This window comes from Condylura cristata, unplaced genomic scaffold (assembly GCF_000260355.1).
Source record: "Condylura cristata isolate star-nosed mole 26May11 unplaced genomic scaffold, ConCri1.0 scaffold00014, whole genome shotgun sequence".
NCBI classification, from domain to species: Eukaryota; Metazoa; Chordata; class Mammalia; order Eulipotyphla; family Talpidae; genus Condylura; species Condylura cristata.
The window spans coordinates 8986189-8994395 of record NW_004567115.1 but is presented as its reverse complement, the minus strand read 5'-3'; positions in this window follow the sequence as shown (position 1 = coordinate 8994395).

Genomic DNA, 8207 nt, shown 5'->3' with positions numbered 1-8207 from the left:
CCCCATTAGTCCTCACACTGCTGCACCTCGCTGAGTTAGGAAAGGGTGCTTGGGGGTTGGGGAGGAAGGCAGCTTCGCCCCAGAGAGTGACTTTGCTCTACACCAGGGCCTCTCAACTTTACAAACACTGACATCAGAGCCTGATCATTCTTTGTTTGGGGGGAGGGGACGTATTATAGGGTGTTTAGCAGCACCCCTGGTTTCTATCCACTAGATAGATGCCAGTCAACATCTCCCATAAATGTCTCCAGACATTGCCAAGTACAAGAGAGGGGGTGAATTCCGCCCCCCTAGTTAGAAGTCACTGTTCTAGACAATTGTACCCCATAGCCGGCCATTTCCCATCTCTCCTCACCTAGCTCTGGGGTGCTCTGTCAATCAGTTGTTAATACGGGCCCTGGTTTATCATCCTTCCTTAGCAGGCCCAACCAATGCTTAACTCAGCCCTGTTTAACTGAAAATTCAAGATGCCTCTGTGGCTCAGCTAGGTGAAGGACTGGGTCCTGGTACTGGTCTTCCAGGCAATCAGGACCAGCCACTGACTGGGTTTCTTTATCTGTCACACTTCCCAGAACAAGGGATCAACCGAGTAGATTAATTGGCCATTCCCTGGTCATCCGCAACTACTCCAAGCCCCTTTCTCTGCTCCCCACACCACCCAGCTCAGCCAACTGGATTTCTCACCCTTCTCAACCTTCTTCCTTTGTGCTGAGTCTCTTGAGATAGTTTATAGCAAACACCCACCACATCACCTGCTATGGTGCCTGTGAGTTCTGCCAGGCCCAGGGTGGCCCCTTCCTTTTCCAGGCAGAGGCCTAATGCTCCCTCACCTCTCTGGTCTTCCCCCGTCCATCTCAAAGAACCAAGGAATAACAGGGGTCCCCTCTCCTGGCTGTGCTGTTTTTTTGCAGTTGGGGTTCGGCTGTTTTAGAGGCAACAGCTTGGTTTGAAGCTGGCTCTTTCACTGTCCAGCAGAGTGATCTTGGGTAAGTTGGTAATCTCTGTGTCTAGGGGCTTCGTTCCCAGATCTGCAGATTGGGGACTCTCTACTACCTACCTCTCAAGGGGGTAAGGGGCTCAGGAAACAAGGGATTTAAAAGGGTGTGACAGAGAGTTCTGGTCCAGATACACTGTGGTCAAAGCTGGAGGGAAAAGGCAGGGAGAGAGGCTCTGGTCCCTCCTGGGCCTTAAGTTCAGTGCACTGAGTTGCAATGGAGAGTGCTCTGTGGCTGCATCAGGCATCATACCGGCTTTCCTTTCCCAGCTCACTGTCATGCTCAGTTGAAGCCATTTATCAGTATTGTTGGGGCTCCCTTCTGTCAGGGGAGATATCACTGAGCTGTCCCAAGCGAAGAAAGGATGACTGAGGACAGTGTGTAAAGGAGAGGGGTCTGTGTGGGCTCCCCTGGAGGCATGAGGCTGTCGCTGGCTGAGAGGCTGAGAGGTGAAGAGGAGGGGAGACTGGTTTGGGAGGCAGGCCACAGCCAGCAAAGGACGGCGTGTTATCACGGAGAGACAAAGCTGTAACCACTTTAAGGAAAGAACCTGACCCAGTCTGCAGAACCATATTGAAGCAGAAACTCCCAGTTCACCTCCCCCAGGCACCCTTCACCCTGGGGACTCTAGACAAACCCTCTCATCCGGAACTCAGGGGACACCCTCAGGTTGACTCGCTTCATTCACTGGCCTTAAAGAAGAGCAGTCGAGATCCACGGCTAGTCCTCAGAGCAGGAAGACAGGCCAGTGGAGAAGCACTCTGAGGTGCTGGGTACACCAGTGGTGGGACTTGCAGGCCCTGGGCTCTCCTGGCTGTAAAAAGATGCGTGAAAGTCAAGGCCCCCAGGGTAGGCTTCAGTGAGCATAGCGGGGAGAACACAGAGAAGGGAGGAAATGGTACCTTTTCATTCTTTCGTAGATCAGTCTGCTCCCTGAACTTATATGACAGCTCAGAGAAACATTTCCATGAAATTCCTCTATTGCCCATGACTTTGTTAATCCTCTTGTAGGAGCAGACTTATCCGTATGTCAGTGAGAGTCTCTACAGTAGGACTTTAAAGGGGCTGGAGGATAGAGTCCAGGCATGGACCCCAGAGGGCCAACTTGTGAGATGCTGGGGCAGGAGTGCACCTGCACCTGCCAGCCCATTCCCGCCTCTATCCAGAGACAGGAGTCTGGGGCAAATCTCCCTGCAGGGGACAGGGCCTGGAGCTATAAAGGAAGCCTTCCTCAGCTGACTGCCACACCCTTCTGCTCTTCTCCAGGGCACATTTTATTCTGGAGACTTGCAGAACTTCCTCGTTTCCTGTTTTCAAATGTCTGTAGTTAAGTTATGGAAAACCATCTGTTCTAATCTCCTGGCTGCCAGTGTCCCTGAGTTCTGCACGACAGGGCTTGTCTAGAGGCCCCAGGGCGCAGGGGCACTGAGGTCTACCGGGGATGCCCTGCGCAGATGGGTTCATGAATATGCCAGTATGCAAATGACACACTTGTCCACAGACCTCAAAATGCTGGACTGGGGCAGTGACCTGGGGGTTTCTGCTTCAATATGGTTCTGCAGGCTGGGTCAGGCACTTTCCTTAAAGACATTTGTCTCTACAGGTTGTGACTTAGGCTGCAGGGTTTCTTTACCACCCTACCTCCTCTCTCTTGCTCTTTCCCTTCCTCGCTCACTCCTACCCTTATTTACTTGCCACTTTTATTATGGAGAATTTAAAACCCATATAAACAGAACAGTATATTGAACTCTGTGAAAGTCATCAGCAGCTTCAATGATTATTAATCCATGAATGATCTTGTTTCATCTGTAGCCCTGGCCCCCCGTTTTCCACAAATGTTTTGAGGCAAATACTGGCCATCACATCATTTTGTCTGGAAACATTTTAAGAACTATCATATCTCTAAAAGACAGATTCATTTACAAAAACAAACAAACAAACAAAAAACATTATCACAAGTGAAAAACCAGTAACATTGGGCCCTACCTGGTGGCGCAGTGGGTTAAAGCATAGCATAAAGAAGTAAAGAAGCTGGGGCCACTTCAGCATGAGTTTGATCCCCGCCTGCCCAGGAGGTGACCCACATGGCACAGCAGACCTCTCCTGACCTGCCCGCTGCTCCCCTCAGCAGTGTACTTCGTCAGTCAGCCTGTTCTGCTCCCCACTCTGTCTCTGGTGAATCCTCTCACTGCCCCTGCACCTTTGGCCTGTGCCCTAGTTCTGTAGGCACAAATAAATAAATCTTTTAAAAAAAAAAGAAAAACCAATAATATTGATTCCTAAATACCATCAAATGTCCAGAAAGTACTCACTTACCTCATGACTTTTCTCCCCCAATTGTTTGAATTGGGATCCAAATAGTTTTCACATATTGCCATTGATGGATGTTTTTTCTTTTATGGCTTATCCTTTCAAAATAAATATTTCCTATCATCATGCTTTTCCTTTCTTAAGTAAATGGTAGCATACCATAGACTATTTTTGGTAACTCAAAGCGCCCTGAAGCTCACTCACAGTACCACAGGGCAACTTCCTTCTCCTTGCTCCCACAGCAGCTGGGGGCTCCTCTGTGCATGGAACCTCCGTCTGTGGAGCTGGTCAGGCTCCAGGATGGTGGTGCTGCCAGGAGTTGGCTGTAACAAATACAGGTAACTACAACAAAATACTGACAGGCAACGCCACAGTCAGCGGGTTGTCTTTCTGCAGTTTTGTGAGGGTGTCTCTGGATGGGGTCATAGCAGAGGGCGCTGCATGTCAAGGGCCGTATTGTCAAGCCCTTTGCTGGGTGCAGCTGAATTTCCCACCTTAGGATTGCACCATTTCACCTTCCACCAGCAAAACAAGGTTGTGCCTGTCTCCTCAGGCTGGCTAATGGATGATCTTGCCAAGCGCTCAGATTTTGCTAGATAAGAAAAGTATCTCCGGGTGGGCTGCATTTGAATTTGGGGAGAGTTTTGATATGAAGAAGTGAGCAGCTATTTCCTTTTTTAGCTGGGATTGCAAAAGCCCCAGCTGACTGCTGTGTAAGAGTCAATGGCCATAAGAGTGCAGATATAACTTCGTGTTTGTTTTATCAAATTGCATTTATAAACTATCCACGGTCCTTATTCCAATGTGTGACCCCATGGGAATGATGGCTCCATGTAACGTGTCACCACTCAGACAGGGCCAGGCTCAGGGCTCCAAGGTCAGCAGGGCCTCCAGGCTCAGAGCGGTGGGGTTGGCCCGTGGGTAGACCTATCTCTCCACCCTCTTGAGCTATGCTGAGCTCCGGTTTGGGGAGTGTCATGTTTTATGTCTTCCTGCTTTTCCAGCTGCAGGGGGTGCAGTAGTCCAGGTTGCTGCCCTTGGGGGCCTCCTTAGAAAAAGCAGTACAGAAGCTGAGGATGGCAAGCATCCATCCGTGCTGAGAAGGTAGCGGCCCAGTGGGCAGATCCACGACACTCAGGAGATGCTGGTTCTCTCAGTTTTGTGAAGAACAAAAATCTTCACCTTTTTTACCCTAAAATAGGCACCCCTACCCCCCAGTTTATCATTCTGCAGAGATACTGGAGCCCCAACCCCCAATGCTATAGCCCTATAGTCATCTCTTTGCAAGGAAATGCCTTCTGGAGAGTGAAGCCCAGGGCCTGTGGAGTCCTGTGATTGCTGTGAGCAGGCACAGTTGTGTGTATTTGTGTGTGTGTGGTGAGGGAGGGCAGATTACCCACAAGCTGGTGGAAGTGACACACATGAGTTCCAGAGCTGTGAGGTGACTGTGCTGGATGTGTTGGGAGCTTAGAGAGGAGAGGCCTTCCAGCCCAGCAGACAGGACCAGGATGGGTGGAGTTACGGATGTGAGCAGGATGACCCCTGGGCCTAGCTCAGCTATCCTGAAATACAAGCGCCTCTAGTGTAGCTGGTAGGAAACCAGAAGTCCTTGAGTTCCAGCCTGTTCTCTGTCTTTCAGTGTTCATTGCATCTGATAGAAGTATCTGTCGCTAGAAAGCCTGGAGAATATCACGGTTCTGTGCCTGTCATGTCATGACAAGGATGTAGAAATGGTCTTCAGTTAGAAATAATTGATAAAAGAATTTTTAAGTGAGCTGTTAACAGCAATATGGTGGTATAAGAGTCCTTGAAAAATGGAGACATAGTCAACATAATGCAGCTTGTCTGCCTCTGTCTGCTGGGGCAGGGCCACACGGGGGCTGAAGTGAGATGTGGGGGCAGGTTCCTTGAGAAGCTCAACAGTGAGGAGGAGCCACCATTGCTAAGCTTGGGTTGCAGCTAAGGGAGACAGATGGTTTGTGCCTGTTTTAAATGGTCCACTGGTCAAGGTGGTCAGTGTTTTTTTTTTTTAAAGATTTATTTATTTATTCATACAGATCTGGGGCACAGGCCAGAGATGTGGAGGGTGAGAGGATTCACCAGAGACAGAGCGGGGAGCAGAACAGGCAGATCGACGAGGTACACTGCTGAGGGGAGCAGCGGGCGGGTCAGGAGAGGTCTGTCATGCCATGTGGATCTCCTCCAGGGCAGGCAGGGATCGAACTCATGCGGGGGCCCGGTCAGAGTTTTTAAAGCTGTTTATTGCTTATTTTGATTTGTCTTTCTCAAGTATTTGGTGTACTTGGGCACAGAGGGTTTGAATCTTAAGTGGAAATTTATAAATGTTGTGTTTTCACTTTGATGATACTCTTAAAATATATTTTTGGTCAGTAATAAATTCGAAAGAAAAAATAATTACAAATATTCGCAACTCTCTTCACTTTCCTGCCCTTACAGGAGGTTTTGTGTCTCTAGTTTGGGCCTCTTTGTGGAGCTAATCAGGTGCTGGGTGCAGGGAAGGACTGAAGGTGGTCTTTCTACTAAGTCTAGCTTAGTAGAAAGAGAAAGAACAGGCAGTTATCCTTGGAAGAAGAGGAGTGCAGAAAAGACTGAGGGGTGGAGTGAGGAGACATGAGTCCTTGCAGAGTTAACGACTTCTTGAATGAAACTGTTGTGGCCCTATATGGGCTTTATTCTGATTATGGAACCCTGAGTAAGTTATGACTCCTTGGGTCTTCATTTTCAGAAAAGAGGGTTTTTGGGTCTTGCTCAAGGTTACATGGAGCTGATCTGGGATCTGGGAGTTGAATTTGTGGCTGGCTCTATCTGACCCCAAAGCCCAAGGTCTTAACCACCTATTGTTTCAACGAATCAGAAGATCTGTGGGGACCTTGGCATGTTGAAGCTGATAAATAAAACACAGCAGTAAACCCCAAAGAGAAAATAAGTTTCCCAAGTCATCATCAATATGGAAGCAGAGGTTGAATCCCCATGTGGAAAGAAAGCACCCGGAATATACTCTAAGCAGAAAAATCTATAAAAAGTGAAAGATTAATGTAGCTTAGTGAGGCTTTGGCCAGATTTAAAAAGAACAAATCTTGCCAGACCAATGTTTTTGTGTTTTGGGGGCAAAATTATACAATGAAGAGATGAAAGGGAAGCAGCTGGTCAAACACACATTGATTTCTGGAGAGCACATGACAGAATCCTCCGGAATTTCCCCGAGACTGAATATAGATCAGGGAGCATGCTGACCCATGCGGTGGGGGACATGCATGGAGGTTGGCCAGGATAGCTCAAGGCCTTGGCCTACGTCCTATCTCCTTGGGAGAAGTGGAGGGTAAATAATCTGGGGGCAGCTTGTGGAGGCTTTGTGCTTCTAAAAAGGGAAGAAATAGGCCCAAGCTTGTTGATTCAGGGACAGACATTTCAAATTGCATTACAGTAATTGTTGTGAAGACCCCTTTCATCTGCTCCACTCTGCTACTGCCTCCAAATGACAGTCAGGTAGAGCAAATTGAGCTGCGTTTCTGAATCAGACGGGTTTGAGTCTTCAGGCCCATCATTTCCTCGTGCAAGATCTGCGAGGTTGGGTGAGTCACTCAATGTCTCGGAGTCTTCAGCCTCATTGGGTAGTTTTGAGGAGTCGGCACACACATACTTAATAAATTCTACTTTCCCTCTCCTCTTTGTCCTTTGAGGCCCTTGACCATCTGGCCTCAGTGTCTTTCCCCATGTCTGCACTCACTTTCTTTATCACCTGATAATGCTGATGTCTGTTTTCTTTATTCAAGACTAATTCCCATAGACTCTGTGACCCAAATACCCCCCACCACTTCTTTGCCTCGTCCAGCCAAGTCCTCGTGTTCCACTTCACCAGACCCTCTCATCAGATTCTGAGAGACTTGAGCTTTCCCGATCATGTTCCGGCTGCCCACACTATCTCAGGCGGACAGAGCTCTTTCTCACGTGCACACCCACTTCAGTGTCATCAGTGAGACAACGCTTTGTGGCTAGTGGCTGTATTTTAAATTCCTTCTGTATTTCTTGTAGCTCTTGGTTATGAGCTGGACACAGTAAGATGGACCTCAATGGATACTCACCTGTGGAACTGGTGGTAGATTCAGAGCTGGGAGTTTAGGGGTCTTTTCAGCAAACACTTTCTAGGAATCAGGAAATACTGAGCAGTTTACATGCAGGAGTGTTACCAGGAGGGAAAGGAGAGCAATGCTGTCATGGTGATAGGCCTGGGAATAGGCCTGTGTGCCAGCTTGCCAGCCTATCAGCCTATCAGGAATGAAGCATGTGTGCGTGTGTATGGGGGAGGGGCAGGTGGGTGACTCGCTCTGTCAGGAGACTGCAAAGGCAGGCACAGTGTCCTATTGCTGTGCCACCATGCCCCAGGCTCTAGGTAAGAGTAGGAGGTGAAAGTTATCTGCCCACCCACCCACCCACCATTCATTGAAACAAATGCCTTTTGTCTGCCATCAATACGCCACCTCAGAATGCATCTAGCCATCTACCGGTCCTCACCATCTCCCATTCACTCAATGCTCCCCAGGCATCCCACTGTCCTTCCTTATGGAAGTGATCCATTTCAGTCATCCTCTGTCTTCATTTTAAAACAAAGTTTTTCACTTCAAGGCATAACTAGGAATTATAAGAATGAAGTAAAATGCCTGAGACCCTCTGGAGGGCTGCAAAAGTGGCTGACATACACTGAAGGAGAGGCCTCCCCAAGACGTCCAAGATGTGTTATTTTGTCAGGTGGATTATTTTAAGCCGAGGTCAATTAAGGACCTGCTACTTACAGCCTTTACTAGAAGATGAAAATTGGGGATATTAACGAGAATTCTTTCTTTCTTTCTTTCTTTTTTTATTTTTATTTTTTATTTTATTTAT